Consider the following 6155-nt stretch of genomic DNA (forward strand, 5'->3'; position numbering starts at 1 on the left):
AACCGGAATGGAATATGCGGTCTGTGAGGGGTGTAACCCACTCTAAAAGAAACTGAAATAAACGGCCATTTTTTTTTTATAGATATTGCTGACTGGTCAATCACATTCCAGGTGAATATATTCGACCCTATCTTCTTTTAACGGGCTTTTCCCATTTGTATGGGGTAAGAACAATGCCTTCTTTTGAAGGACTTCGAAGTGATAAAAAATATCACTAGGACTCAGTCTGGTTAGAACAATTGTATGGTTATTCTCACAGGATATTTCTAACCATATGTACCTTAAGAAGTATTTATAACGACAGTAGACAATGTATCTTTCTCGAGTCCGTCTTCAAGGAGGCACACAAATCCATTTTGTATGTCTTTTCATTCCTGTAGATTATTCACTTTGAGGACTAATGTGGTCAGTTCAACGACGCTAACAGCCTAGATTTTAAAAACCTACAAACATATTTAGTTGCAAAGATGATAATATGCTAACCAAATATTACATAGGGGCAATACTTCCGTCTTTAAAAGTACAGGGCAGAACCAGACCATTTTATTCGAGAAAATAAACAACTGAAGACTTTGAGTGGACAGCTATGCATCTCTTACCTTCTTTAACAACATTCTTACTAACACAGTTAATACTTTAAGAATGACGTCCAAAAATAAATGTAACATTGTTTGAATAGAATATCCGATGTTCTAAATTTGATATGTAAGCTTAAAGTCAGTTTAATTCCGTTATATGTATATCATCAAAATTTCGGGCCAATGACGAATTGTTATATTTGGGTTCGTGAAGATAAGTAGCCTATATTGGAAATGAGCTAGCAGTTGAATGGATAAAAAAAATAACCATTAAAACTTCAACGATGGGCCTTGTTTAGAATGTGAATAGAAATCCATTTTCTAGCAATTTAGAGCTATATTATAAACGATTTAAATATTATTCCGCAATTTAGAACTATACCATAAATAATTTAAATGTTTATGATTAAGCTCTAAATTACTAGAGGATGGTTTTACATTCATATTTTATACAAGGAACATTGTTTAGGTTTTAATGGTCACTGACTTTTTTTTATCTATTTATTTATTTTCATATTTTTCATTGCTAGCTCTTCGGATCTTCCCCAATATTTACCCATCATACGCACAATACAGCATGTTGTCTGTCCTGGAAACAAACTGATTGTGCTGATGCAGGGAATGTTACCAGATACTTCATTTTCACTTATCCTGTCACTTAATTATAGAACTGTAGTTGCTGATTCTTTTCAAGAATTAGCTAAAATCAATAAATGGTGCTAAAACTGCAAATATGTTGAATCCTTACAAAACTCAAAGCATAGTAGACCCAGGGCATTGGATCCCCCACCAAGATCTTTTCAGTTACGTGGTTTTCATAAAGCTGTTCACGCAACATGTAAAAAAATTAGGTGTCACACTCGGCTGCAATTCCACTTTTGTTAAACATCTTTTCCATATCTTCTTCAATAGTACAAATTATATAAATTGTATAGGGAGAAAGTTTTTCAAGACCTTTGAGACCTGCCTATTCTGAATAAACATTTTTATTAACTTACCATACCGTGTTTTCAATATTGTTCCTGTTTGGTGTTCAGCAAATGACTTAGGTCTTCGGTTGCTGGATAAAAACTTCTTTAATTGAATTTCATATTTCAGATCTGTTTTTCTCAGGTTCTGTCATTGTATGTGGTTCATAAATTATTTCATTAATTTGGTTTGCTCTTTACAGTTAGACTTCACAGATTATACCATCAATCAGTGTCAGATACACAGCATTTCTAGTCCAGGCTTCACTCTTGAATACAGAATTTTGGCCAAAGGCCAAGCACTGAGACCTATGAGGCCATTCGGTGCTGAAACGGAAATTGACAGTAAAAGGTCTGAAAGGTGTAGGAGGAGGAAAACCTCGCAGTTGCACTATGAATCAGTTGTTAAGCGAGGGTGAAAAGTAAGTTGGAAGAAAGAGAATATGAAAGGAGGTACAGTAAAAAGGACAAAAGGGGTTGCAGCTAGGGGGAGAAGGCACACAGCAAAGAACCTTAAGTAATGCGGTAGCCTACATGACGGCACTAACACCCAATGGGGGTTGTTGCCTTCTTGTTAGTGAGGTTCAGTATCTTAAGTTTCCTATTAGTTTAGTGGCGGTGGCAAAATTAAAGAATGGCCTTCATTATTAGGTAGTTGAATTGCTGTCTTCAGTTAATGCTTCTTTTTACTGAGAATGCTCAGACAAGACTCATGCCACCATTCCATTATCTTTTTTTTCCTTTTTTCCTCACTTCCAACTTCCCACATTAGGCTGCTTTCCCTGCTCGAATACTTGGCTTGTAGCATTCTGCTTTTTCAACTAGGGTCAAATAATAGTAAAAATAAAAGAACATTCACTTTCCCATTTATATGAGAAAAAGACCAAGTGAAATTTTTCGTTTCTATTGTTACTTGCTATATGCACATTTTTACACATGAAAAATCTTTGTGCGACACAAGGGGCCTCTATTAAATTCGGACCTCACATATTTCTTGTGCCTTATCTTCCACAAGTCTTCATTATCTCTAGCTTACCATCTCAAAGTTCTCATCCAAGCATTATTCATTCTCTTGTGCCTACTCTGCCTCCATTAATTCTGTTTTTCTTCGAGGACAGAGTGTGGAAGAGTAAACAACAAACATAGACAGTATTTTTATGGCAATAAATCTGGCTAAATTAAAGATTTTCCTCCTAGATAAGCTATCATAATCATAGCTCAATACGAAATTAAAAGCAACACGTGGTTGTCTTAACAGCATAGGATAGCTTGGATGTGAGGAAAGACTCAAGTTTACTGCAATAGCAAAGTCAGAATATAAGGGTAGGGAGGTAGTAGCTTCAGTATGAAACCATGATTTGTAAGCAGTGGATTTACAACTTAGAAAATACACTACTTGACATGATGAGCAGTGGTAAAATCATCTGGAATAACCTTATCAAGATATGTATATGCAACCTTGCACTGCATAGATGTCACTTACTACAGACAATCATTAGTGTATTTTAACTATTTAACTTTCCACAGACATTTCTAATGTGTCACCAATACCTATTTTCATCTTTGGCTTACTTTTTCTTCTTTCTTTGTGAAATTACAGTACTTTTCAGTAAAGTACAGTATTTGAATAATGTGTCTGGAGTTCAATGGCAACAAAAGATATCCAAATAAAGTTGAAACAGCCTATCATAAGTTCCCATATGTTATGAGCCCAATGTACAGAACTTAAAAAAAATGGAGCAGTTAAAGAAATATCTTACTCAAAGACACTGGAATGCTCTACATATGCCACAAAGTACATCAATGAAAGAGAACTAGTCTTTACGCTTAATTGCTAGCTCCTCCAAAAGTATGAATTATGGACAACCAATTTACATATGTGATAGAATATAGCTGTGGTAATAAAAAAAGTCAGACATAGCTGTGGTAATGAAAAAATTAAGCATAATTTAAGTTAATAAAACATCATCAGAATAAAGTTCTTACTCCAAATGAAAGAAAAATAAAATCGTACTATCAACTTTGGGGGTCCATGTAACATCTTAGTCTAAGATTAAGATTCCATCTTGTATAAAATGTTGAAAGGATGAAAGAACCACTTACATATTTCCTCCCAACATTATCAATCCTGAAAAGAATGTATCCATGCACACGTGAATGAATCTGATGGTTTCAAAATGACAGTGATGGTCTTGGTTCCATGGGAGAGCTGTATGGACAAGCTATAAGATCTGAGGGCAGACGAACAGACAAAGCTGGCACAATAGTTTTTTTTTAACAGAAAACTAAGAGAGCATGGCTGAGAATGAATTCAACTAACAACCTCAAGGATAAGGATAACAGGTAAAATACTGGTTGTAAATCACTTCTTTTCTAAAGACGAAGGAACAGCCTATAAGGCACAATGACATCAAGGACACTGCAACCAACAACAATGAGAGGAACACTACTACAGAAACAACTGCTTACTTGGCCACATGGGCAGCAAAGCTAAAACTTTAGCTTGTCAAGAGAATTGTACAAATAACCTTTAGTGATAAAGAGGGGTATGTTTGATGTGACTAGGATCTCATGTCCAAGGAATATGCCAAATACTTTACTATTGATGGGCTTTGTGTGAAACAACTTACTGGTGCGCTCATAAACCATAAGCCATAATCGAATGCATTTGACCACAGATGAATTTTTGGACACCCTAAGAATCTGAATGGATTTATAGCAATGAAATCATGCAAGACTCCATCGTGATATTTTGTGTACATTCAAAATAAAGGTGTTTTTCATAAAGGTTTTTCAGAATAACTGCAAAACTGGGAAATATTTGTCTTTCCCATGATATCCGAGATTCATTCTAATAACTTTAAAAATGATATATCCAATAAAAATGATTAAGAACTTAAAATATCAAGAAATAATTTTAAAATCTACTAAAAAAATACGGTACAAGACTGAGTCTCAGTCCAAGTCACCATATTCCATGACCAAGCTTGGGCAGGAGAACCCAGCCTTGAGACCATTATTGATGGCTGGTACTGACCTAATCACTGGTTATGTAAGGAATAGAATGAGGATAGCTGGTGGCAAGTCTGGCAGCAGGTATGGCATGTGAGATGCAAACATGATATGTAACAGACAGGTCAGCATCAACAGGCTGAAAAGCAAGTACAGGTGAAAGAGCACACACTTCAGTGTATACAAAGAACTGGCAGAGAAGCAGGACCAAGGTGAGGCATCATCCGAGCACCAACACTCTTACTATGACCCATGAAGATGTAGTGGGGGTGTGTCTGGTACCAAAGCAAGACATACCAGCAGCTGATCTTAACCTATTCATCTTGAACATCTTCCCTCTGCAGTTAGCAAAGTACTGAACAACTGGCTGCAGGCTCAGACGACTCAACCACCAGCACAACATTTTACAGGATGGGAGAAGTCATCACATCTGACCAAGGCAGTAAATTACTGTGCCTGGTGAAGAGGATTTAGTCACAAGTTTCAAGAGTACAGATTAGAGGAACAATAAAGTGTCATGTCAGTCACAAACTAAGCTTGGGAAAAAGTCAATGACGTTACAAGCAAAAACCTGGCTTCCGAAAAATATATCTAACTGGCAGAAGGCATAACTCTTCTTCCATGAAAAATTTCATATCTCAGGTAAATGGCTGCATAGCTAGCGAAATGCCAAAGTAAAATAAAGAGATGTATCCATTGTATGAACACTAACACATAGAAGTAAAACTTCAAAGATCAGAACTAAAGGAAGGAGTGGTGATTGGCTGGATCTTTACTAAATTTTAAGCGTAAATTAGTCTACAGCCTACTTAACCATGATATAAGGAATAACACTGTTTTACTTTGGTTATCTCCTGTTAATGGTATCAATAATAATAAAATACAAAATAAATTAGATTTTCAATGTTACTTTTTTAAAAATTAATCACAGAGAGATAGCATGAGCACATTTAACCAGACCATTGAGCTAAAATACTTTACTCTTAAGGTTTTCTCTAAGAAAGGACACTTTTTTAGATTTCTTTATGCCTCATTCTCTCACACTTTCTTTGAACAGGCACTATGATATTTTACTACAAATTCACAAATGTTATTTACTAACAATTTTTACCTGTCATCAGTGTTTTTTTACATTATAATCATTTTGTACTAATGTAGTACCTAAAATTTTCACTGAAAATAACTAAATCTCCACAAATGTAGTACCTAAAATTTTCACTGAAAATAACTAAATCTCCAAAAATCTACACTATTTGTTTGTTACAGTTTGGCTCCTTACATTAGTTTTTCCTTATTTCAAACCCTTTTTTTAGCTTATATTTTTTTTATATGAAAAACAAAGCAAATTCACATTATGCCAGATATTGGGAGCTTTATAGTAAAACAAAAACTTGGATAGCAAAATGCTACTACAGTTTAGGAGAGAAAATTACCAAAGTTTTTAATTTTCACATTTGTGCTTTCTTATACCAAACTCGTCTCCTTGTTATGTTTGTTTTGCATAAAAATAAACCAGCAAAATGTGTCCTGATCGTTGCTTATTCTGATCTTTGAAGTTTTACTATAATAAAATGCAAAACTGCAAAAAAGCCACTTG

The sequence above is a fragment of the Macrobrachium rosenbergii genome, chromosome 7, assembly GCF_040412425.1.
Source record: "Macrobrachium rosenbergii isolate ZJJX-2024 chromosome 7, ASM4041242v1, whole genome shotgun sequence".
In the NCBI taxonomy this organism is placed as follows: Eukaryota; Metazoa; Arthropoda; class Malacostraca; order Decapoda; family Palaemonidae; genus Macrobrachium; species Macrobrachium rosenbergii.